Source organism: Oncorhynchus mykiss, chromosome 10 (genome assembly GCF_013265735.2).
Source record: "Oncorhynchus mykiss isolate Arlee chromosome 10, USDA_OmykA_1.1, whole genome shotgun sequence".
NCBI lineage: Eukaryota > Metazoa > Chordata > Actinopteri > Salmoniformes > Salmonidae > Oncorhynchus > Oncorhynchus mykiss.
Window position 1 is genome coordinate 57,645,929 of NC_048574.1, and position 27,426 is coordinate 57,673,354.

Genomic DNA, 27,426 nt, shown 5'->3' on the forward strand with positions numbered 1-27,426 from the left:
TCTACAGCTGTATTTACTTTCACAAACAATATAAAAAAGAGGAGGGGCATGGAGGGAGATATTATCCTGTTATCAGAGCGGCAGCCTTGGTGGTGTACCCAGGAATCTTTGCAGTGTTTTTCAAAATGATGAAACCGTATCAAAGGTAACACCTGTTAATTTGTCTCTGAAAAGACTGTTATAGAGGAACTTATCCTGTGTGCATTCTTTCTAGCCCAGATAATTTTTGAATGTTGAGTGATGGTGGATGAGCATCACATTTCGAGGCAGAGAACAGAGAGAGAGAGAAGTCAGAGAGCGAGAGAAGGGGGAGAGTGAGGGAGGAGGGAGAGAGAGAGAGGAGGGAGAGCGAGAGAGAGAGAGGGGAGGAGAGAGAGAAAACAGCCAGGAACACTCTCTCTCTAATCATTCTTGATTAAACATGATTTACATTTTTTTTTTTTTACATCAAATAAAATTTAAATGTATTGGTCACATGCACATATTTAGCAGATATTATTGTGTGTGTAGCGACATGCATTTATTTATTGTATGTTTGTGAAGGATTCACCATCCTGCTTTGTGAACAATTTGACCAGGTGACACAATAATGATCCATTTGAGCAGGGCGTTATGTGTTTAGTGTCTGTGAGTGAAGACTGTCTGCTGTCTATTTTGATCCACACTGGGTGAACCGTTTAGGAATTACAGCACCTCTTGTACATATTCCCCCCTTATTTAGGGGAGCAAAAGTATTGTCACATTTCTACAATTGTTCTTTTAGTTTGAAAATGTGTTTTAGGTTGTGTAGATCAGATTTTAATATTTTAATTTAAGGCGGCAAAATGTGAAAACTGCTCAAGGGTATGTTGGGTTGCTAGATCAGAAGATTGCTAGATCGAATCCCCGAGCTGACAAGGTTAAAAATCAGTTGTTCCTAGGCCGTCATTGTCAATAAGAATTTGTTCTGAACTGACTTGCATAGTTAAATAAAGGTTAAAAAACAACACATTTTGGTAGGCAATGGGGACACTATCCAGACTTGAGATTTGTTGATTTAACATGGACCAATTGGGACCCCCCAATTGTACTAAAGTTATTTTTTTGTCAATTTATACAAGTCTGAATCAGAGCCTGTAAAAACTACAACTACCTAACACCAACACCTAAAGCTAATAATAACAAATTAAAATCAGTTACAGTAACAATATACTTACTTTTTAGCACTTTGCGATTGTGCGATTTTTGCGATTTTTAATTGAAAGCAGGTTAAGAAATGAAATGTATTATTATTGATTACTGTTACTCTTAAATAATATGCATGTCAAACAAATATGTCTACCTAGATAAGCTTAGTCACAGACACGTTCAGTTATTCTTCACATTCCTCACAGCTCATTAAATACATTCTTATAACGCCTGACACATTTGTGAAAGTTAAACATGTTTCACCTGCATTCTGATTGGTTTTCTCAACTTTTGTGACGTTAGTATAGGGATATTGTATAGTATATTTTTTTCCCAATTCATTTTGGAGAAAAGCCTGTAGTTTGTGATTAATGACGAATTGTGGAGTAGATACCTTGGAATCAGGACAAGACAACAACGGACACATTTCTGTAATAGGGTGAACTATAACTTTTATAAGATACACCGGGCCAAAAAAGACATGTCGACCTATTTTGAGAGGGTTATGTTAGCTAGTTAAACCATTTAGCAGTTGTCAGTTAATTCAGATGTACTAATGGCACTAAAGACGTCTCTTTTCTTGTTCTACGGGAGTGTTTTGAACCAGAACAAGAACAGTTCACCACGTTCAGACACTCAACTATGACACTATGACAACTGCGATACCCTCAAAACCCACAGCTTTTTTCTTCTCACGCTATAACAGTATCATTATTGAGACATTCACAGCATTCTCAACCATCTTCCCCATCTCATTTACTGTTCTGACCACATTGACGTTTTACGTGAAGCCCACTGCCTGTTTCCTCAACATCTTGTCTATCGCTCTGCTATCTAGCTTCTCTATGTGACAGACATTTCCTTTTAAAGAACAACAGTCTGATACCATTAAATGCATCTTAAATACTTGCCATACTTTGGATCACCAAAGGGTTCTTCATTTTGTTGGTGGACCCAACAACATTGGAAGACTTGATAGTGTCATGTACTGTCATGTTGTGTCTTGTTTCTGTCCTTTCCCTTCACCCTGTCTCCCTCTGCTGGTCGTTGTTAGGTTACCTTTTCTCCCCCTCTTTTCCCCAGCTGTGCCTTGTCTCCTCCTAACTACCTCGTCACCCCTTTTCCCACCTGTTCCCTTTTTCCCTCTGATTAGGTCTCTATATCTCTCTCTGTTCCTGCTCCTGTCCTTGTCGGATTCTTGTTTGTGTTGTTCATGCCTGAACCAGACTATCGTCATGTTTGCTGCAACCTTGTCCTGTCCTGTCGGAACCTGCCGGTCCATCTGAGCCTACGTTTTGTTTTGTTATTAAAGAAGCTCTGTTTACGTTAATTCGCTTTTGGGTCCTCATTCACGCACCGTAACAGAAGAATCCGACCTAGAATGGACCCAGCGACTTCGGATCCTCTCCACTCAGCCGTCGAGATCCAGGGAGCGATGCTAGGCAGACACAAGCAGGAATTGTCTGCTGCTCGGCATGCCGTTGAGACCCTGGCCACCCAAGTCTCCAACCTCACAGAACAGGTTCACCATCTCCGCCTCGATCCACCGGCCACTTCCAGGGCTTTCGAATCTCCGGAGCCCAGAATCAATAACCCGCCGTGTTACTCTGGGGAGCCCACTGAATGCCGCTCGTTCCTCACCCAGTGTGATATTGTGTTTTCTCTCCAGCCCAACACTTACTCCAGGAGCACTGCTCGTGTCGCCTACGTCATATCTCTCCTTACTGGACGGGCTCGTGAGTGGGGCACGGCAATCTGGGAGGCAAGGGCTGAGTGTACTAACCAGTATCAGGACTTTAAGGAGGAGATGATACGGGTTTTTGATCGATCTGTTTTTGGGGAGGAGGCTTCCAGGGCCCTGTCTTCCCTATGTCAGGGTAATCGATCCATAACAGACTACTCTATTGAGTTTCGCACTCTTGCTGCCTCCAGTGGCTGGAACGAGCCGGCTTTGCTCGCTCGTTTTCTGGAGGGTCTCCGCGCAGAGGTAAAGGATGAGATTCTCTCCCGGGAGTTTCCTTCCAGCGTGGATTCCTTGATTGAACTCGCTATTCGCATTGAGCGACGGGTTGATCTTCGTCACCGAGCTCGTGGAAAGGAGCTCGCGTTCTCCGTTGCCCCCCTCTCCGCATCACTACCATCTTCCTCTGCCGGCTCGGGTGCTGAGCCTATGCAGCTGGGAGGTATCCGCATCTCGACTAAGGAGAGGGAACGGAGAATCACCAACCGCCTCTGTCTCTATTGCGGTTCTGCTGGTCATTTTGTCACTTCATGTCCAGTAAAAGCCAGAGCTCATCAGTAAGCGGAGGGCTACTGGTGAGCGCTACTACTCCTGTCTCTCCTTCAAGATCCTGCACTACCTTGTCGGTCCATCTACGCTGGACCGGTTCGTCAGCTTCCTGCAGTGCCTTAATAGACTCTGGGGCGGAGGGCTGTTTTATGGACGAGACCTGGGCTCGGGAACATGACATTCCTCTCAGACAGTTAAGGGAGTCCACGACCTTGTTCGCCCTGGATGGTAGTCCTCTCCCCAGGATTCAGCGTGAGACGCTACCTTTAACCCTCACTGTTTCTGGTAATCATAGCGAAACCATTTCTTTTTTAATTTTTCGTTCACCTTTTACACCTGTTGTTTTGGGCCATCCCTGGCTAGTTTGTCATAATCCTTCCATTAATTGGTCTAGTAATTCTATCCTCTCCTGGAACGTCTCTTGTCATGTGAAATGTTTAATGTCTGCTATCCCTCCTGTTTCCTCTGTCTCTTCTTCACAGGAGGAGCCTGGTGATTTGACAGGGGTGCCGGAGGAATATCACGATCTGCGCACGGTGTTCAGTCGGTCCAGGGCCACCTCTCTTCCTCCACACCGGTCGTATGATTGTAGTATTGATCTCCTTCCGGGAACCACTCCCCCCCGGGGTAGACTATACTCTCTGTCGGCTCCCGAACGTAAGGCTCTCGAAGATTATTTGTCTGTAGCTCTTGCCGCCGGTACCATAGTCCCCTCCTCCTCTCCCGCCGGAGCGGGGTTTTTTTTTTGTTAAGAAGAAGGACGGGTCCCTGCGCCCCTGCATAGATTATCGAGGGCTGAATGACATAACAGTGAAGAATCGTTATCCGCTTCCTCTTATGTCTTCAGCCTTCGAGATCCTGCAGGGAGCCAGGTTTTTCACTAAGTTGGACCTTCGTAACGCTTACCATCTCGTGCGCATCAGGGAGGGGGACGAGTGGAAGACGGCGTTTAACACTCCGTTAGGGCACTTTGAATACCGGGTTCTTCCTTTCGGCCTCGCTAACGCTCCAGCTGTCTTTCAGGCATTAGTCAATGATGTCCTGAGAGACATGCTGAACATCTTTGTTTTCGTTTACCTTGACGATATCCTGATTTTTTCACCGTCACTCCAGATTCATGTTCAGCACGTTCGACGTGTCCTCCAGCGCCTTTTAGAGAATTGTCTTTTTGTGAAGGCTGAGAAGTGCTCTTTTCATGCCTCCTCCGTCACATTTCTCGGTTCTGTTATTTCCGCTGAAGGCATTAAGATGGATCCCGCTAAGGTCCAAGCTGTCATTGATTGGCCCGTCCCTAAGTCACGCGTCGAGCTGCAGCGCTTTCTCGGCTTTGCGAACTTCTATCGTCGTTTCATCCGTAATTTCGGTCAGGTGGCAGCTCCTCTCACAGCCCTTACTTCTGTCAAGACGTGCTTTAAGTGGTCCGTTTCCGCCCAGGGAGCTTTTGATCTCCTCAAGAATCGTTTTACATCCGCACCTATCCTTGTTACACCTGACGTCTCTAGACAGTTCATTGTCGAGGTTGACGCGTCAGAGGTGGGCGTGGGAGCCATTCTTTCTCAGCGCTCCTTCTCTGACGACAAGGTCCACCCTTGCGCGTATTTTTCTCATCGCCTGTCGCCGTCGGAACGTAACTATGATGTGGGAAACCGCGAACTGCTCGCCATCCGCTTAGCCCTAGGCAAATGGCGACAGTGGTTGGAGGGGGCGACCGTTCCTTTTGTCGTTTGGACTGACCATAGGAACCTTGAGTACATCCGTTCTGCCAAACGACTTAATGCGCGTCAGGCGCGCTGGGCGCTGTTTTTCGCTCGTTTCGAGTTCGTGATTTCTTATCGTCCGGGCTCTAAGAACACCAAGCCTGATGCTTTATCTCGTCTCTTCAGTTCTTCAGTAGCCTCCACTGACCCCGAGGGGATTCTCCCTGAGGGGCGTGTTGTCGGGTTGACTGTCTGGGGAATTGAGAGGCAGGTAAAGCAAGCACTCACTCAAACTCCGTCGCCGCGCGCTTGTCCCAGGAACCTTCTTTTCGTTCCCGTTCCTACTCGTCTGGCCGTTCTTCAGTGGGCTCACTCTGCCAAGTTAGCCGGCCACCCTGGCGTTCGGGGTACGCTTGCTTCCATTCGCCAGCGCTTTTGGTGGCCCACCCGGGAGCATGACACGCGTCGCTTCGTGGCTGCTTGTTCGGTCTGCGCGCAGACTAAGTCCGGTAACTCTCCTCCTGCCGGCCGTCTCAGGCCGCTTCCCATTCCCTCTCGACCGTGGTCTCACATCGCCTTAGATTTTGTCACCGGACTGCCTTCGTCAGCGGGGAAGACTGTTATTCTTACGGTTGTCGACAGGTTCTCTAAGGCGGCTCATTTTATTCCCCTTGCTAAGCTTCCTTCTGCTAAAGAGACGGCACAAATCGTCATCGAGAATGTTTTCAGAATTCATGGCCTTCCGTCAGACGTCGTTTCGGACAGAGGTCCGCAATTCACGTCTCAATTTTGGAGGGAGTTTTGCCGTTTGATTGGGGCTTCCGTCAGTCTCTCTTCCGGCTTTCACCCCCAGTCTAACGGTCAAGCAGAACGGGCCAATCAGACTATTGGTCGCATCTTACGCAGTCTTTCTTTTCGCAACCCTGCGTCTTGGTCAGAACAGCTCCCCTGGGCAGAATACGCCCACAACTCGCTTCCTTCGTCTGCGACCGGGCTATCTCCTTTTCAGAGTAGCCTCGGGTACCAGCCTCCGCTGTTCTCATCTCAGTTCGCCGAGTCCAGCGTCCCCTCCGCTCAGGCTTTTGTCCAACGTTGCGAGCGCACCTGGAAGAGGGTCAGGTCTGCACTTTGCCGTTATAGGGCGCAGACTGTGAGGGCTGCTAATAAGCGTAGAACTAAGAGTCCTAGATATTGTCGCGGTCAGAGAGTTTGGCTCTCCACTCAGAACCTTCCCCTTAAGACCACCTCTCGCAAGTTGACCCCGCGGTTCATTGGTCCGTTCCGTATTTCTCAGGTCATTAATCCTGTCGCAGTTCGACTTCTTCTTCCGCGATACCTTCGTCGCGTCCACCCGGTCTTCCATGTCTCCTGTATCAAGCCCGTTCTTCGCGCCCCCGCTCGTCTTCCCCCCCCCCCCCCCCCATCCTTGTCGAGGGCGCACCCATCTACAGGGTCCGTAGGATTTTGGACATGCGTCCTCGGGGCCGTGGTCATCAGTACCTAGTAGATTGGGAGGGGTACGGTCCTGAGGAGAGGAGTTGGGTTCCCTCTCGGGACGTGCTGGACCGTGCGCTGATCGATGATTTCCTCCGTTGCCGCCAGGTTTCCTCCTCGAGTGCGCCAGGAGGCGCTCGGTGAGTGGGGGGGTACTGTCATGTACTGTCATGTTGTGTCTTGTTTCTGTCCTTTCCCTTCACCCTGTCTCCCTCTGCTGGTCGTTGTTAGGTTACCTTTTCTCCCCCTCTTTTCCCCAGCTGTGCCTTGTCTCCTCCTAACTACCTCGTCACCCCTTTTCCCACCTGTTCCCTTTTTCCCTCTGATTAGGTCTCTATATCTCTCTCTGTTCCTGCTCCTGTCCTTGTCGGATTCTTGTTTGTGTTGTTCTTGCCTGAACCAGACTATCGTCATGTTTGCTGCAACCTTGTCCTGTCCTGTCGGAACCTGCCGGTCCATCTGAGCCTACGTTTTGTTTTGTTATTAAAGAAGCTCTGTTTACGTTAATTCGCTTTTGGGTCCTCATTCACGCACCGTAACAGATAGAGCTGATGGTCACTTTAAATGGAACACTAGTCACTTTAATAATGTTTCCATACTGTTTGACTCATTTCATAATGTACATACTGTATTTTACTGTATTTTTTGTCAATGCCACTCAGGCATGGCTTGTCACAATATTTATATATTTTTTAATTCCATTCTTTTACTTTTAGATTTGTGTGTATTGTTCTGTTGGAGTGAGGAACACACGTATTTCGCTACACCTGCAATAACATCTGCTAAATATGTGTATGTGTCCAATACATTTGATTTGATGTACAGTACATTTCTATAAGGATGACACTGTTCAAGTGGCAGCAGTTTGACTTTGACTTTTGAAAAAGCTCAAACAGGTTTTAACATCCGTCAACAGAATCAGTTTGATTTGAAGCTCCTTCTGAATTCCTCTAAAACAAAATACATTGTCTTTTCCAATACTAAACACTCAGAAAACAGTGTCATTACTTCCTTGGAAGGAAATTCCATAGAGCGAGTGAAGCTGAGTTCCCCTAATCATGTTGAGAACCTGGTAAAGAAGATCAAGTTGAGAACAGGTCTTTATTACCAGCATAAGTGTTGTTTTTCATTGGAGGCCAGAAAATAGCTGCTACCGAGAACCTTCCTGTCTGTCCTGGACTACAGTGATGTAATGTATAAACAGACCTCAAGCACAACCCTGATTTCGTGTATCATGCAGCTCTTAGGTTTATTAGCAACCAAAAGCATCTGACACATCACTGTGATCTCTATAGTGCTGTTGGCTGTTCGTCGTTGACTCTACTACGCTTACACATTATTACACTATGATTTAGAAGGGCATTTTGGGAAAACTTCTTTGATAAGGTCCGAAAATTAAATACCAGCTACGGTCTCACTACTTACTTTTAATGGTTACTGAAATCAGAACAGATCGTGGCAAAAAGTATTTTAGCAACTAATTCCAGTGATTTTGTAATTCTGTCCAGACCAGCATGAATCTCCAGAATCTTGTTTCCTTGGAGGAGTTTGAATGTTTGGTTGACACATGTTTCTAAGGAATGTGATTGTCATTCGGACTTGATGCTGTGGTACATATGATAGATTTTAAAAAAATCTAGGACGATTATATGTTTCTGTAATTGAAATGTATGTCTGTCTATGTAAATGTTAATTTTTTATGGTGTGTCTATGTCTGTAAGTTGTTACAGTATGTCTGATATTTGTATCAAACATTGCTCACCCCTGCTGCTATCTTGGTTGGACAAGGTCTCTCTTGAAAAATATATTTTTATCTCAATGAGATTAACCTGGATTAACAAAGGCTAAATAGAACATAATAATACTTCTCCTTCTACAATACATATTGTGGGCATTTCCCAATTCACTGTTCATGTTAAAGTGTCAGAAAAAGTTCAAGAGGAAGTGCGAGCTCTGTCAGTTGGCCAATATTCAAAACAGAGGCAAAATTTGGCTCCCAAGTGACGCAGCAGTCTAAGGCACAGCATCTCAGTGCTAGAGAGGTCACGATAGTACCTGGTTCAAATCCAGCCTGTATCACATCTGGCCATGACTGGTGCACAATTGTCACTGTGTCGTCTGGGTTTGGCCGGAGCAGGCCGTCATTGTAAATAAGAGTTTGTTCTTAACTCACTTGCCTTGTTAAATAAAGGTTAAATAAAAAATAGTGATGGTGAAGCTGTAGAACCTTCTGAGGATCTGAAGACACATGCCAAATCCTTTAAATCTCCTGAGGGAGATTTGTTGTGCCCTCTTTGTCATGCCCTCTTCACAACTGTCTTGGTGTGTTTGGATCATGATAGTTTGTTGGTGATGTGGACACCAATGAACTTGAAGCTCTCAACCTGCTCCACTACAGCCCTGTCGATGATAATGTAGTCCACAATCATCTCCTTTGATTTGCTCACATTGAGAGAGAGTTTGTTATCCTGGCACCACACGGCCAGGTCTCTGACCTCCTTCCTATAGGCTGTCTCATCATTGTCATCAGGCCTACCATTGTGATCAGGCACTGTTGTGTCGTCGGCAAACTTAATGATGGTGTGGGCCATGCAGTCATGGGTGAACAGGGAGTACAGGAGGGAACTGAGCACCCACCCCTGAGGGGCCCCAGTGTTGAGGATCAGCATGGCAGATGTGTTGTTACCTACCCTTACCACCTGGTGGTGGCCCATCAGAAAGTCCAGGATTCAGTTGCAGAGAGAGGTGTTTAGTTCCAGGGTCCTTAGCTTAGTGATGAGCTTTGAGGGAACTACGGTGTTGAACGCTGAGCTGTAGTCAATGAATAGCATTCTCAAGTAGGTGTTCCTTTTCTCCAGATGGGAAAGGGAAGTGTGGGGTGCAATAGAGATTGTATCATCTGTGTATCTGTTGGGAAGGTATGCAAATTGGATTGGGTCAAGTGTTTCTGGGATAATGGTCACACCCCAAGCCGGTTTAGAGGGTACCAAACTAGGAGGCCCACGGCAGTCCAAGCACACACAGGTTCCACCGGCTCCAAAAAGGGATTACAGCTACACAATTAATTGAATTCAGATATCCATATGGCATGCAATATTTTGAAATGACACCCAGCCGTGTATCGCGTCCTTTCTTTTTTTTACTCCGTTTTTTCCCCTCTTGCGGCTGCTTTTCACACACAACAAGCCCGGCCCGCCACTCAAACAGCACAATTCCTCCTCTTCGCTGTAATATTTACTATACGTTTGCATGCTGTTCTGTTAGGTCAAATGCAGTCAACGGATGGTTGCAAACAAGAATGATGCTGCTTTCCACTTTGCTTCTAAATATACATTATCCTACTTCGATTATTCCAATAGTTCACCCAAGTGTTTTGATATATATTGCAAGTCAAATTGCAATTGAAATATTTGGTAAAAAAAAAAACGCTATATGCTTTTTTGCCTATATCATGCAGCCCTAGTTACAGAAGCCACCTTTTTCACTAATACTTACCCGAGAAGCCTGAACTGTCAGAGCCACATATAGACCAATTCCATAGACCCCATGGTTTCAAAAACAATACTCACCTTGCGAGTCTAAAATGTCAGAACCTCAAGTCTAAAACATTAGAACACCTGTCATGACTTGGTGAAACACACAAGTGCGCTGCATAGCATCGATTAGAGTCGATGAACCATGGCAACCCGAGGCCCAAACACACAGGAAATCTACAGTAACCTGAAATCTATATACTCGCACGCTGCCACGACAACCAAAGGCTCAAATCCACAGAAAGCTGAGGTAATCCTGATAATGTGCACATTAGGTGCTGCCACACCTAAAGGCAGCACAAGGCTCAAACTCACAGGGAACAGTGGTAACCCAGATAAGGGTTACCAGGCTGCACAACCTGTACGCTACCTAACACTATGAGCAACACTGGGAGAAGATAAATCCAAGCTATAAAACCTTACAAAGCTATGTGTGGAACCCCAATTCACTGCAGCACAGTTATCACCAATCGTCATGCCCCTGAACAATGGCCAAGAAGCTGCCACACCCATATGGAGGAGATGAGAAAGGGAATAGTTTGAAAAGTGGGACCTGTAAGACATACAGTAGGCATAACATTGGGAGCAAAAGATGCATTAGGATGTAACATCATTTTGGAGTTGCCAGGTGCGAAATCCAAACAGGAAGGGTGTACTGATAGCTCGTGGAGATCCCGAACACGCTTGGCCGACACCAAGGCCATGAGCAGGGCAGTCTGTAGGAAAGGATTTTCTGAGCCACAGTCCAATAAGGCTCACACAGAGCATCCAGGACCAAAGCCAGGTCCCAGGTTGGTGCCATAGCCTTCGACACTGGACTGAGCTGACACACGTCTTTCAGGAACTGCACACAAGAGGCTGAGACCCCGGGGTAAAGCCATCAATTCCTACATGACATGCCAAAATGGCTGCCATTTAAACCTTCAATGTGGAAAAAGAAAGGCCCTACACAAAAGGTTATTGCAAGAACGTCAAAATGTCCACCAAAGAAACTCAACCACTGAGGGGTGCAGTCTCCATGCCATAGAGATATCTGTAAAGATACATCACCCCTGAGCGACAGGAAATTTGCACTGCTCCTTAAGAACAGATAACGTGCCAGGTTTAGGAGAAAGAGAGACCACATCCCTCTGCCTGATGATAGACCTTACCAGCACATACTGGTCCTCCAACATCTGAAATAAAAACCTCAGCTATAGCAAAACTGTCTATCTCTAGGGAATTAATATGCAGCATTCTTTGCGCTGTTTACCAAATCCCTCTTTCTGAGTAGCACTCCATATCTCAGTAAGGATGCTTCGGTCATGATGATCCTGCAGTCACTACCCGGGCCATGACAACCCCACCTCCATGTTCTTGTTAAACTCTTGCAGCAAATCAATTTGATACATCTATAGCATATTAACCACATTCAACAACCTGTCAGCGACTCCTGCAGCTTGGTACCCATTGTTACGCTGATGCTTTGAGAACCGACAGTGTTTATTCGGAAGCATTGCACTAAGATTGTCAGCATCTTGAGCTAAGTAACTTGCCAGCTTTCCATCCATCAGCGTTGTGCAAACAAGCCCCGCCTTCTCCATACCCTCTACACGGCTCCCGAGTGGCACAGCAGTCTAAGGCACTGCATCTCAGTCTCTGGTTTGAATCCAGACTGTATCACATCTGGCTGTGATTGGGAGTCCCATAGAGCGGCACACAATTTCACCAGCTTGACCGAAAGAGGGGTATCACACCTTGCCTTTAGCTCATTGGCAAAATCTTTAACCATTTCCGAGGTCGCTTCACCAGAAGACCCTTTGCCAGCAGTCTCAATCTCTCTCACAAAGTCAGCCCAACACTCAATGGAAGTTGAACGCAGCCGGAGGCAATGGTCACACAAGCTGGTACGAGCCAAAGCCTCCTGAGTGTGTTTCTACCTAGGACAAACAGGACAGCACTCCTGAGTATCTTTAATTTGCATTGTGAAACTACATGCCCTAGGTTATGGCCGGAGGTTCAAACTCGGCAGGTTTGCCTTTGTGAACTTAATCTTACCACTGGGCATCTTGCTCAAGCAAGGAAGCACAGGGCTACACAAGCAGAGAAGAAAGTAGTGGATTTTAGCAGACGCAAATCCTTCCCAGGCAAGGAAGAATTAGCTACACAAGCAAAGCAGAAAATAGTTGGCTTTTAGCAAACACAAAAACCGATACCAAGATCCAAAACTCACAACACCTCGGGGCACGAGTACTCTCAACCCACTATCATAGACCTAAGTCACAGCTCAATTTAGTAGTCTTTGTGTGATTGAACATTTTGTAAATTCCTTGACACATTCTTCCTTCAGGCGATCAAAGAATTTAAGAAATGAATGCCTGCCTCGGTATTAGTACCAGGAAGACAGAGCTTTCGAGTGCGGGCTAGGCATCCATTGACCCATTGGGCGTGATTTCAGTTTTCTTCAGGTAAATATGATTGGTCGCTAACTCCACATAGTATGTTATACCGAGTGACCGACTGAAAGAGAACAGATAGAAAATACGTAGAAATGATAATGGACCTGTATATTTTAAAGTAACTGTCCTTTTTCAAGACCGCAAACAGCTTTTGAAGAACAAATCGTTCAGGAAAAGTATTATCAGCTAGCATTTTCATTCTGATTCATTCACCTAAAAGAGCCGACTCTGAACTTCCCTTCGTTCAGCAACCATGATTGTGTGAAATAGACATGGGCGGGTGCCTCAGACATGGCCTCTGCCTGGGGCCTCTAAATCACCACACACACCACCACCACCCTTGCACTCACACACCACCACCCATGCTCTCTCTCCCCAGCAGTCTCTCCCTCCTCTGTAAATATTTGTGTAATAAAATGCCATAGACAGGCCTATGCACAGATAAGATAAACAGGAGGATGTCTCTTACAACAGCAGTGGAAAGAGAAATTCATGTGCTGATAGGAAAGCAACCGGTAGCCTACCCCATGATGGCTAGTCTACTCCATTATCGTCCAAGATCTTTATCTTTTATGTCCAGAATTGAACTGGCTCTGGCAGCCAAAACAGTCTGCGAGTCTTGATTAACACATTTATATTTTCAGTTCAACACTTTTCTGGCTTCCCTCTTCTGTTACACACGGGTGTTCTCAGATGCTGGATGGCTAATTAGCAGTCGTCTTTCTGTTCCATGAACAAGCACACACAGAGTTGGTGTAATATGGAAATATGGCCGTGGGATCCTTTTTGTTTTTAAAAATGATTTCTCAATGATTTGAACATTTCCAAGGTTTCCAAAACCGTATTGCAACCGAGGATTATTACAATTTACACAGAGCGTCGTCGGGACTGCTGTATAATTGTAACACCTGATTCTTGTTAGGCCTATCTGAAAACACATACATTTTGAAGTCTTAAATTGACAACACATGCATTGATCTTGAAATATTGATGGCTATTCAGAGAGTAGGCTAAGTCATCTTCGAATAAGCCATCCCTTAGCTACAAATATATTGCAGTGCAGTAGGAATGTATATATTGCAGTTATTACAAACCTACTGCAATACTGCAATAGAGCTCAGGGAGTGTTTCACAACTCGCAAAATATAGCCTAGTCTCTCATCAGGGATTTCATTTATTTTGGGAGATTGCAAAATACGACCTTTTCATTCAATGCAGTAGAAAAATATTGTTTCAGTTGATAATAAAACATGTTTGTTTAGTTACTTTTTCATCAACTTGTTTCTTCTGTAACTTTCTAGCAAATCAAGCTAGCCTACAGAGCATCTAACTAGCTAGCCTACAGAGCATCTAACTAGCTAGCCTACAGAGTATCTAACTAGCTAGCCTACAGAGCATCTAACTAGCTAGCCTACAGAGCATCTAAATAGCTAGCCTACAGAGCATCTAACTAGCTAGCCTACAGAGCATCTAACTAGCTAGCCTACAGAGCATCTAACTAGCTAGCCCACAGAGCATCTAACTAGCTAGTCAAGAGAGCATCTAACTAGCTAGCTAAAAGTTACACTATACTCTAGCTTGCAACCTGTGGTTAATTATCATCAAAAACAAACGTCATTACATTTACAATAAACTAAAACGGGAGGTAACAGTCAGAAAAATAGTACCTACTTATAGGAATGGGTAATTTTTTACAAATTGCTAGCTATCCCATTAAACCATTAATGAAAACCACATATTTTTAATTTCTGTGTTTTGGTAACTTCCTGTTCTATAACGGACTCTGACCGGACTGAAGAAGACGCATGGTTTCGATCCTTCAACCACAACGGATCCTTCAACCACAAGGGGCATTGCATTGCCACTCCGGCTGTGGATGTCAATTGAATGACATCTTGCGCAATGTAACGGGAGTGCTTATGGTCAATGTGAATGATTCCTATAGAATCAATTTAGGTGCAATCAGTTAGCTTATTTTGTCAGAAATCAAATTATATACACATTTTTTTAATCTAGGAATACTAATCTTATCTGTTTCTAACTACAGAAATAATTTCAGAACAATCTGAGATGGTGGGTTTCATGGCTTGCTGAAATGACAAGGAATGACCCAATAGTTAAACAGAATGTTATCTGCCTGAAGGCCCAAAAAACAGGATCAGGCAAGGTTTTTATTTTATTTTTTATTTCACCTTTATTTAACCAGGTAGGCCAGATGAGAAGAAGTTCTCATTTACAACTGCGACCTGGCCAAGATAAAGCAAAGCAGTGCGACACAAACAACACAGAGTTACACATGGGATAAACAACGTAAAGTCACAATAGAAAAGTATATATATAGTGTGTGCAAATGTATAAGATACGGGAGGTAAGGCAATAAATAGGCCATAGTGGCGAAATAATTACATTTTAGCAATTAAACACTGGTAGATGTGCAGAAGATGAATGTGCAAGTAGAGTTACTGGTGCGAGAAATGAGCAAAAAGTAAATCATATGGGAATGAGGTAGTTGGGTGGGCTATTTACAGATGGGCTACGTCAGGTGCAATGATCAGTAAGCTGCTCTGACAGCTGTTGCTTAAAGTTAGTGAGGGAAGACTCCAGCTTCAGTCATTTTTGCAATTCGTTCCAGTCATTGGCAGCAGAGAACTGGAAGGAAAGGCAGCCAAAGAGGAGTTAGCTTTTGACCAGTGAAATATACCTGCTGGAGCACGTGCTATGGGTGGGTGCTGCTATGGTGACCAGTGACCTGAGATAAGGCGGGATTTTACCTAGCAAAGACTTATAGATGACCTGGAGCCAGTGGATTTGGCGACGAATATGAAGCAAGGGCCAGCCAACGAAAGCCTACAGGTCGCAGTGGTGGGTAGTACATGGGGCTTTGGTGGCAAAGCGGATGGCACTGTGATAGACTACATCCAATTTGCTGAGTAGAGTGTTGGCGGCTATTTTGTAAATGACATCGCCGAAGTCAAGGATCAGTAGGATAGTCAGTTTTAAGAGGGTATGTTTGGCAGCATGAGTGAAGTATACTTTGTTGCGAAATAGGAAGCCAATTCTAGTTTTAATTTTGGATTGAGGATGCTTAATGTGAGTCTGGAAGAAGATTTTACAGTCTAACCAGACACATAGGTATTTGTAGTTGTCCACATATTCTAAGTCAGAACCGTCCAGAGTAGTGATGCTCGAAGGGCAGGCGTGTACGGGCAGCGATCGGTTGAAGAGCATGCATTTAGTTTTACTTGCATTTAAGAGCAGTTGGAGTCTACGGAAGGATTGTTGTGTGGAATTGAAGCTCATCTGCAGGTTAGTTAACACAGTGTCCAAAGAAGGGCCAGATGTATACAGAATGGTGTCGCCTGCGTAGAGGTGGATCAGAGAATCACTAGCAGCAAGAGCGACATCATCGATGTATACAGAGAAAAGAGTCGGCCCGAGATTTGAACCCTGTGGCACCCCCGTAGAGACTACCACACTGAACTCTGTTCAGTTCAAATCTGAGAAGTAGTTGGTGAACCAGGAGAGGCAGTCATTTGAGAAACTAAGGCTGTTGAGTCTGCCGATTAGAATGCGGTGATTGTCAGAGTTTAAAGCCTTGGCCAGGTCGATGAAGACAGCTGCACAGTATTGTCTTTTATTGATGGCGGGTATAATGATATCGTTTACGACCTTGCGCATGGCTGAGGTGCACCCATGACCAGCTCGGAAACCTGATTGCATAGCGGAGAAATTGAAAGGAGAAGCTCGAACTGTTTAGGCACAGACGTGGATAGCATGACAGAACTTTGCAGGCTATCTCTGCAGTAGATTGCAACTACACACCCTTTCGCAACTCCACCCCCTTTGACAATTCTATCTTGGCGGAAAATGTTGTAGTTGGGGATGGAAATTTCTGAATTTTTGGTGGCCTTCCTAAGCCAGGATTCAGACACAGCTGGGACATCAGAGTTGGCGGAGTGTGCTAAAGCAGTGAATAAAACAAACTTAGGGAGGATACTTCTGATGTTAACATGCATGAAACCAAGTCTTTTATCATTGATCCTTTTTTCATTTTCCATTGGTTTTGTCTTGTCTTCCCACACACCTGTTTTCAATCCCATTCATTACCTGTTGTGTATTTAACCCTCTGTTTCCCCTCATGTCTTTGTCGGAGATTGTTTTATTGTCAGTGTAGTATGATTGTTGTATAGGTGCGCGTCGGGTCCGCGTACCCATGTTTATGTACATTTAGTGTTATGGAGCATACTCCGTGGACATTATTAAAAGACTCCATTTTACACTCTATTTGACTCTCCTGCGCCTGACTTCCCTGCCACCTATTACACCTATGCATGACACATATGATCAGAAGCATAGCTGATAGGAATGTGTTTTACAGAATATAGGCCTACACAAACGACTTCTGATCTCCTGTACATCACAGTTCTATCTGCAAGGTTCTTTGAATAATGAACAAAATGAACAAGTCAACCCACATGGATTCCATCAAACCCTTCATCATCCCCATAGTATTGTGGTTGCGTGAATATGCATGTGTGCATGTGCGATTGCATTGCATGCTATGTAGAAATGAGCTTCTTTCTCACCATAACGTGTGGTTATCGCTTCTCTGTCTGTTCTCTTTGTAGTCAGTAGCCTATATGGGTCAGTCACTCTCATTCTCACTTGCTTATAGGAGCGATGTGGTACCTTCCTCCAGCACTGTACAGCTTCTCTTACGCAATACAGCTCAAGCCACAAACCATGCTCTCAATCTCCTTTACCCCCACTCCTCATTTCTATTTTAGGTCTGGATGTGACCTTCTCAGACTTTAAGAGTCGTAGGTCACAGTGTATTTTCACCTCCATCTTGGTTTTTCTGTGCCTTTATCACACTAGGTTTAACTGTAGCTAACCTCACCTGATAAAACATCCCTCTGTTCTCTGTCGAAGGAGAATATAATAAAACACGTATGCAAAGTCAAAGAAGACTACCTCACTACAGGAATACTGTATGCACAATATGGTTGATATTTTACTAAGAGTGTCTTATATGGAATGTATTATCATGCTGTCTTGGGTTATAAAGGGACACACCATATTGGATCAATAAAAAACATTAGCCACACCATTCCAAAGTGCTTTAGGTGTTGCCTGGCACCATGTGGTAATGATGGGCAGGACTTGACTGGAATTTGAAAGTGTGAATTAGGGTTGGTTGGCATGCACTAACGGGGCAGAGGGATGTGTTACGTTTTCAAACTGTCTTTCATTTGCTGAGAAATAGACAACACCAACATCTTCATTAAAAAAAGTGTTTTATTTAACTAGGCAAGCCCATTTGAACCTGGGTCTGTAGTGACACCACTAACACTGTGATGCAGTGCCTTAGACCGCTGCACCACTCTGTACCCTAATTGAAACATTCACTGCAACAGCCTTATTCTAAAATTGATTGAATCGTTTTTTCCCCTCATCAATCTACACACAAAACCACATAATGACAAAGTAAAAAATGAAATGTAACATTTACATAAGTATTCTGACCCTTTCCTCAGTACTTTGTTGAAGTGCCTTTGCCTGCGATTACAGCCTTCTTCTTTGGTATGATGCTACAGGCTTGCATACTTGTTTTTGGGGAGTTTCTCCTATTCTTCCCTGCAGATCCTCTCAAGCTCTGTCAGGTTGGAGGGGGAGCATCACTGCACAGCGATTTTCAGGTATCTCTAGAGATGTTTAGTTGGGTTCAAGTCCTGGCAATCGTTGGGCAACTCAAGGACATTCAGTCCCGAAGCCACTCCTGCGTTGTCTTGGCTGTGTGCTTTGGGTCGTTGTTCTGTTGGAAGGTGAACCTTCACCCGAGTCCTGAGCCCTCTAGAGCAGATTTCCATCAAGGATCTCTCTGTACTTTGCTCAGTTCATTTTCTTTCTTCGATCCAGACAAGTCTTCCATTCCCTGCTGCTGAAAAACATCCCCACAGCCACAACCATGCTTCACCGTAAGGATAGTGCCAGGTTTCCTCCAGTTGTGACGTTTGGCAGCCAGGCCAAAGAGTTCAATCTTGGTTTCATCAGACCAGAGAACCTTGTTTCTCATGGTCTGTGAGTCCTATAGGTGCCTTTGCCAAACTCCAAGTGGGCTGTCAAATGCATTTTACTGAGGAGTGGCTTCCGTCTGGCCACTCTACCATAAAGGCCTGATTGGTGGAGTGCTGCAGAGATGGTAGTCCTTCTGGAAGGTTCTCCGATCTCCACAGAGGAACTCTGGCGCTCTGTCAAAGTGGCCATTGGATTCTTGGTCACCACCCTGACCAAGGCCCTTCTACCCTGATTGGTCAGTTTGGTCGGGCGGCCAGCTCTACGAAGACACAGTTCGTAACACAGTTCTGTCTCGGAGCTCTACGGACAATTCCTTTGATATCATGGCTTGATTTTTGCTCTGACATGAACTGTCAACTGTGGGACCTTAAGCAGACAGGTATGTGTCTTTCCAAATCATGTCCAATCAATTGAATTTACAATCAAATTGTAGAAACATCTCAAGGACGATCAATGGAAGCAGGATACACCTGAGCTCAATTTCGAGTCTCATAAGAAAGGGTTAGAATACTTGTGTAAATGTGATATTTCCGTTTTTTTGCAAACATTTCTAAAAAACAGTTTTTGCTTCGTCATTATGGGGTGTGGATTGATGTAGATGCATGCATTTAAATGCATTAAAATGCATTTAATCCATTTTAGAATAAGACTAACGTTACAAAATGTGGAAAATGGAAAGGGGTCTGAATACTTTCGGAAAGAATTGTACAGTAAAGGGACAATCAAAAATATTTACAGCTGTTCTCATTCTCAATTCAATTATTGATAGAATTAATGATAATATAACTTAGGAATGCATCACAATATTTTTATAAACCAACAATGTTTTTCCTCATAATACTGTATGTTTAAAACTTTAATTGTGATCTGATGACGTTTCAGGTAAGACCCAAATGCAGACTGTGTCGAAGTAACAATGTTTATTACAGAAACATGGGGCAGACAAATGACCGGTCAAGGCAGGCAAGGGTCGATAATACAGAGTAGTGGGGCAAAGGTACAGGATGGCAGGCAGGGTCAGGTCAGGCAGAGGTCAGTAATCCAGTGTAGTGTGGCAAAGGTACTGTCATGGACTCATTATGTCCATAGCTCCATCTATGAATGTCAGAGCAAAACCAACTGATGGAGATGTCGTTTGGCTGAAAAACTAGTTATAGATTGTGTCTTGAAAGGTTTCAGTTCCGTCCTGTGCTCTCTAGATCCCTTGACAGTCTTGTGCTCTCTAGATCCACCCTCTCTGTTTGAGATGAATCATGGTAAATATTATCTTTAAACAAGTTGTCACTCAGTAAACACTTATATGACGTGTGAATGTCTTGTAGGATCTTCTTTGGAACGTGTCTCCGAGTTTAAAACGTGCCCTTTCACATATGTAGTCACTGGTGTCATGGTGCTGGGGATAATGAATATGGAGCCAGACCTGAACTACGCTTTATCACGTCTGCATTTTGCGAAGAGTAAAATGACACCCGAGATCACTTTCTAAGTCGAAATGTAAATCAATATCTACCCCTCAGAAATGTTTCAATAGAATCTACATGGTGAAAGGAAAAATAAACCTATTGACATTTTGTTTCTAACATAGCCTAACAACCACTGCTTTGAAGGAGTAGTTGGGTTTATCTCAAACATATTTTTATTATACACAGCTGCTATCCACTGACAAGCTTAACAATTAACAGCTTTAACAAATACAGACAGGGGAGGCACCTAAAACTGACATTTAAACAACAGAACAGTCAATACTGAAGAGGCTTTGGCTGAGCAGTAGCATAGTAAACGCGGTAGTGAATTGGTTTAAAAGACACGTTCCATTTGTTTTAACCTATACATTGGGATTTGGGACAAAAGGCAAGAAAGATTATCCTGATACTAACTCAATGCATAGCTATTGAACTGGTCTGTATCAGTGGATGTCATTGAGGCCCCTATTTTTATTTTACCTTTATTTAACTAGGCAAGTCAGTTAAAGAACAAATTATTATTTTCAATGACAGCCTAGGATCAGTGGGTTAACTGTCTTGGTCAGGGGCAGAACTGCAGATTTTGACCTTGCCAGCTCAGGGATTTGATCTTGCAACTAATCAGTTACTCGTCCAACCCTCTAACCACTAGGCTTCCTGCCACCCCATGAGAAAGACTGGAAATGACCAACACAGGAAGCCTGAAATGATGGCACAAGTGCAACATTTATTTCTCCCATAATACCCTTAACATGTGTTCATATTGTTTCAAAGTCTTATTTTAAGGAAGGACTGGAGTGTGTCATCAATTGATTTATGTTGTCACTGCGAGACCAGTTCTGGTTTTCCTTTTTGCTCCTCCTCGACAGGGAGAGGGAGGGAGGTAGGAAAGGGACAGGTTATAAAGGACAGGGAAAGAGGGGCAGAGAGATGGGAGAGAAAAGGGGTAGAAAAGCAACGAAAAGTTAAAATAATAAAATAGTAATACGTTTCCTTATTAGATACTTTGTGCCAGAGGTAAAAAACAAGACACGCTCTCTTGTCTACTCTCATTGTTCTGCAAGAGGTAACTCAACAGTTAACACAACACACATCTAGAACCATTCCTAAAGGTAAAGTGGGAGTAACCATGATGCCAAGCTTCAAATGTCCACAGACTTTGCAAATACTGTAAAAGACTGTATGAATATTACAAAGGCATTACTATATACTATATGTGCTGTGTGGCTTCTCATTGTGCAACCCAACCATAACATATGGGCAAAACTGGTTGCAATGAGATCAGGCCTGGTATCAAACGCAGGTGGTCTGTGCAACTCAATACCACATTAACCCACTGGCACAGAGCTAAAGCCTACAGTTGTAGCCATGAATGAGGGCTGTGTACTGAATGTCAACTTACACTCTTCAGATGAAGTACAAATAAAGGAAAGTAAATATATGGCTAGGGAGGGTGTGACTAACTGACAGAGATACACAGATGCTCACCTCCAGGAAAGGTTCTGCAAACACTCAGGGGTCATGTGTATCTTTGCATACTAACTGTGTCTGTGCTTGCAGTCTTTCTGGCTTCAGAGAAGTCCAGCTAAAAAGGTAATCATTGTTAGAGAGTGTGTGTGTGTTTGTGTGTTACTTCTGCTTTTTCAACATTTAGAGAAGTGAATCAGACAGGTAAAAAAAAAATGCAACTGTTTGACCAAGCAGAGGAAGTGCCACTTTATTTGACCTGCATCCTGTGTTCAAACTAGTTTTTTGGGCAAAAATGTCCTGGTACTGTAAAGTTCACAATGCCGTTGTCCTTAATAAGGGCCCCAGGACCAGTTGAAGCAAAATAGCCCCCATAACATCGAAGATCCACCACCATATTTTACAGTAGGGATGAGGTATTTTCTGCCTATGCATTGTTCTTTCATAGACAAAAACCCACCGCTGCTGTGTGTGGCCAACAAGCTCTATTTTCAGGTCATGTGACCATTGTACTGGTTCCAATCCAAGTGACAATGGCATTTATCAAACTCCAGGCAGTGATATGGTCAGATGTCATGTAAATAGAGTTCTTTGGCCACGCACACCAATGGTGTGTGTTATATATTTTTGCTAACCTTTATCAAGGCATCCAATCATTGCAGACCCCACTGTACATATGTGACTGTCTCTGCTTGTGATCACAGACTAATTTCCTTTCCCATCAGTCTGTCACATTGTGTGGTCAGCGCTTTTCTGTCACGTGTTACTAGTGGTTTGACCCCACTGAGAAGGAGCCCCACACAGTCTTCTCTGTGTACAGGAGCCCCGTCTGACACGCAGGCCTATGTGGTGAAATACCACTGCTATGAATACATTCCACTGTATCAAACAAAATAGGTCTACTCATAGTTTTTCATAGTACTTCACTAAAACGTCAAAAGTTTTCACCCCATAGGACCTCCATTAGAGAAAACAACAATTTCTCCACCTCTAAAAATGTTATTTTGAAATTCTTATTGTGGTTTATGTTTCAGTTGCGTATATTCCATTTATTTTATTTGATGACATTTTGATTTCATCTCATCTCTCTAGAGCTTCTGCCTATGCTGTCTGCCAAAATCACTGTTTTAGTAGATCCGTGTCTGACGCACACTAACCGGCATAGGTGGTGGGCCAAACCAAGATGCAGTACCTGCTTTAGTTTTTGAGACAATCGATCTCTATCGAGGGAGGAGCTGTTTTTTTTTGGCGTGTTATTTTCATATTTGTAATTTTTTTATATACTGTATATATTGTTTTACGCCTTTTTCTGCCCAATTTCGAGATATCCAATTGGTAGTTACAGTCTTGTCCCATCGCTGCAACTCCAGTATGGACTCGGGAGAGGAGAAGATCGAGACCCATGCATCCTCCGAAACACGACCCCGCCAAGCCGCACTGCTTCTTGACACAATGCTTGCTTAACCCGTAAGCCAGCCACACCAATCTGTTCGGAGGAAACACTGAACAGCTGGATGTAAAAACCAGAGTGAGTGAGGGGAGTGAGGGGAGTGAGGGGCTGTTTTTTAAATGCGGTGTATATTTGTTTAACTCATTTACTTTTGTTGGCAATGTCAATTCTTGCAATTATTTCCAAATACTTCATTTTATATTCGCTAGCTGGACAGGCCAACGCCGCTGAGTACTAAACTGTAAATCAATCAAAGATTGTGTACTGTCCATGGTACTATCGCTGCTGATCATGTCTGCCAATCACATTATCTGTATCTAAGGAAGCAGACAGCTGGTGATGACTGCTCGCTAGAGTTTTCTGTCCGACAAACTGCTATGAGGTAAAGTTTTTTTACATTTATTTGTAAACTAACTATTTAGTTATACTGTAAGACTTTTCTGTAATTTCAAAAGTAAAACACTGTATGATGCACAGTATAATAACATGCATGTGTTTTACAGCATTAATGCTATAGATTGCACTGCATTATGTGTCAAATTATGAAAAATAGTTATTAACTGTTATTCGTAAGCCTCCTGTAAAAATGACTCTAACATACTGTATTTCTTTACAGTAATAGCTTATGCCTCCCCCATTTCTCCTTCGCCCAAATCCAGATAGCTGATGTTCTGAAAGAACGGCAAAATCTGAACCCCTACAAATCAGCCGGGCTAGACAATCTGGACCCTCTCTTTCTAAAATGATCTAAAATCTATTCTAAATTTGTTGCAACCCCTATTACTAGCCTGTTCAACCTCTCTTTCGTATCGTCTGAGATCCCCAAAGATTGGAAAGCTGCTGCGGTCATCCCCCTCTTCAAAGGGGGAGACATTCTAGACCCAAACTGCTACAGACCTATATCTATCCTACCCTGTCTTTCTAAGATCTTCGAAAGCCAAGTTAACAAACAGATCACCGACCATTTTGAATCTCACCGTACCTTCCCCGCTATGCAATCTGGTTTCCGAGCTGGTCACGGGTGTACCACAGCCACGCTCAAGGTCCTAAATGATATCATAACTGCCATCGATAAGAGACAATACTGTGCGGCTGTATTCATCGACCTGGCCAAGGCTTTCGACTCTGTCAATCACCACATTCTTATCGGCAGACTCAAAAGCCTTGGTTTCTCAAATGACTGCCTGGCCTGGTTCACCAACTACTTCTCAGATAGAGTTATGTGTGTCAAATCATCGGAGGGTCTGCTGGCAGGACCTCTGGCAGTCTCTATAGGGGTTCAATCCTCGGGCCGACTCTTTTCTCTGTATACATCAATGATGTCGCTCTTGCTTCTGGTGATTCTTTGATCCACCTCTATGCAGACAACACCATTCTGTATACATCTGTCCCTTCTTTGGACACGGTGTTAACTAACCTCCAGACGAGCTTCAATGCCATACAACTCTTTAAGCACCAGCTCTCAGAGCAGCTCACAGATCACTGCACCTGTACATAGCTCATCTGTAAATAGCCCATCCAACTACCTCATCCCTATACTGTTATTTGATTTATTTTTCTCCTTTGCACCCCAGTATCTCAACTTGCACGCTCATCTTCTGCACATCTATCACTCCAGTGTTTAATTGCTATATTGTAATTATCTCGCCACTATGGCCTATTTATTGCCTTACCTCCCTTATCCTACCTCATTTGCACACATTGTATATAGACTTTTTCTATTGTCTTATTGACTATGTTTGTTTATTCCATGTGTATCTCTGTGTTGTTGTTTGTGTCGCACTGCTTTGCTTTATCTTGGCCAGGTCGCAGTTGTAAATGAGAACTTGTTCCCACTCTGCCTGCTCGGCAGAGAAACCGAGCCCCCGGCTTGTGGGGCCGTTCAAGGTTTTCCGGAGGGTCAACGTATAGATTATAGCTTCCCAGTCACTATCGCATCTCACCCGCTTTTCATATGTCTCCTCAGGCCGGTGGTTCCTGGTCCCCTACCCGATGCTATCTCCAACAACATCCCCCCAATCCTCCTAGACATTGAGGGGAGTCAGGGATATTTTATCAGATCTCTACTGGACTCCCGGCGTTGTAGGGGTCGGCTCCAGTACCTGGTGGACTGGGAGGGGTATGGCCCACACGAGCGATGTTGGGTTCCGGTTGAGGACATTCTGGATCCCAACATCATCCATGATTTCCACCTTTGCCGCCCGGAACACATCAGGGGTGGGGGGGGTTACTGTTACTGTCACTGTCTAGTCCTGCTCCTCCACTCCGGCGTTCGACATTGCCTGACTGCTAACCACCGTTCCTGGGATTCATCATTACGCACACCTGTTTATCATTATGATTCACACCTGGACTCCATGACCTTCCTCATTACTTCACATTCATCTGTCCCTCTCTTACGTTTGTTCCACAGTCACTATTGTTCCTATGCTTTTCGCCACTGTGATGTTCTCGTTTCATGTTTATTGTTTTATTAAACATTTCACCTGCACCTGCTTCTCGACTCACAGCATCTCCGTTACAATAGAAATGACGGATTGCCTCTTATCCATTCGCCATTCCCTTATGCCATAGTTTTACATCTCAATTGTCAGTAGAAACCACGTTTGTTTAACCAAGTCAGCCATATCAGCTACAGCGGTTCTTTAAAAAAAAGTTGCGTCATACTGCAGCACACCTTGCGGGCTACCGCAGAATTCAATGGCACGTTGTTTCAGTGTCAGCCATTGTTGCCAGTAATGCTAGTTAGTGCAGAGGGCATCTTTGAGAAGCATTTGACAGTTTTTAATATTGGCTGTACTAGAGAATTTAAAAACCTTTTTTGCAAGAATGATTTTAAGAAATGTAGCTTAATTTGTTTCAAATTATGGTGTTTCTATTCCACCAAAAATCAAAACCCTCAGTGTTTCCGTTAGGGAAATATGGCAATGTACAACGTGAACGGTTGGGATTAGGCTACTAAGAGCAAAAATGATCCTAACATTTCCACCCCATAATTGTAAGGTAACCAATACCCAAACAGAGTTTCAGGGTGAAATAAAAAAGACCAGTCCCCATGCTTGTCTCAGTGCACCACGAAACGGTGCTGAAATAGTTGACCACACGTGGGTAGGCTAATGCTTCAAATCCTAGTATATCAATTGGATGACTTTTGGTGTTCCAGTAAGCAACAATTTGTTGCATTCATTAGCCTACTTTACTGTGAAAAATGTATGTTTAACTCTTCCAAGCCTAATAGCAAGAAACTGACGATAAAACAATGCAACAAATACATTGATCACCTCAGCAAGGTTTTACCTGTGGTGGTGGAACTGGGGGGAAGTGCAACTAAAAGGTAGCATAGATGTACTGTACAGTAGTTGAAATAAACATTTTGGAAGTCTTTTTTATTATTATTTTAACGAAAGCAAAAAAGATGTTGATGAAAAGATACTGTGTAAAACTTTAGAGTACTTAAGCATTGAATACATTGCAAATATGGGGGATTTTCACACGTACAGCAGCCGGGGCAAGTAAACTAATCGATGGATAACAGATCGACTTTCGGGAACTCATTAACACGTGTTACTGTGTGTGTTTGTGTGTGTTTCGATCCTCTCTCTCACTCACTCACTCACTCACACACTCACACACACACACACACACACACACACACTTGCTGTCTTGACCTCTAAATGCTCGGCTATGAAAAGCCGACTGACATTTACTCCTAAGGTGTTGACCGGTTGCACCTTCTATAACCACTGCTCATATTATTTGACCATGCTGGTCACCTATGAATGTTTGAACAGCTTGAAAAATGATCTAGCCATTATGTCCATGTACTCTTACAATCTCCTACCAGTTTGGATTTAAGTGTAACTTTTGTTTGACTGACGCCTTTAGTGAGAGGTCTAATGCTTTAATATTTAATCACTTCTGCCCTCCGATTTCATATTCATTATATAAATAGTCCCATGTGCACCTTCTTCAGATGAACCGCAACATGTTGGCTAAAGTAATTTAATTCATGAATGCATTAGATATTTTGTGTTTTTATTTACAGTAGTGGACAGCTGGAGGCATTTTGTTTTTCACAAGCGTGGTTTTAGAGTTCTTAAGCATCTAGTCAGATATACAGCCCTATCAGTAAGGCAATACAAAGTGCAGTAGGAAACGTTGCTATGTGGAGACAATCATGATAATAAAAAATGCATTAGCCATTGTAAAAAAAAAGTTAAGTACTTGAATCGTGTGGTAATAATGGCTTGCCAGGCGTAGTCGGAACTGGAAAGTGTGGCTACCATGCACAGATAGCAGGGCAAGAGAGACGGGGTCTTAGTGTTTGAGATTTGTTCAGGTTTTAAACT

At 43.8% G+C, this 27,426-nt stretch overlaps 1 long non-coding RNA gene across 2 annotated transcripts; it reads left to right on the forward strand.

Moving 5' to 3' along the window:
* The first annotated feature begins 14 nt into the window (after positions 1 to 14).
* On the forward strand, positions 15 to 25,574 carry LOC110534354. 2 transcript variants are annotated; one of them, XR_005034187.1, is made up of 3 exons: positions 19,179 to 23,155; positions 23,400 to 23,459; positions 25,044 to 25,574. It is a non-coding gene; the product is annotated as an uncharacterized LOC110534354 (long non-coding RNA). The 2 variants fall into 2 exon arrangements; XR_005034188.1 differs by lacking the exons at positions 19,179 to 23,155; positions 23,400 to 23,459 and adding an exon at positions 15 to 145.
* The last annotated feature ends 1,852 nt before the right edge of the window (positions 25,575 to 27,426 follow it).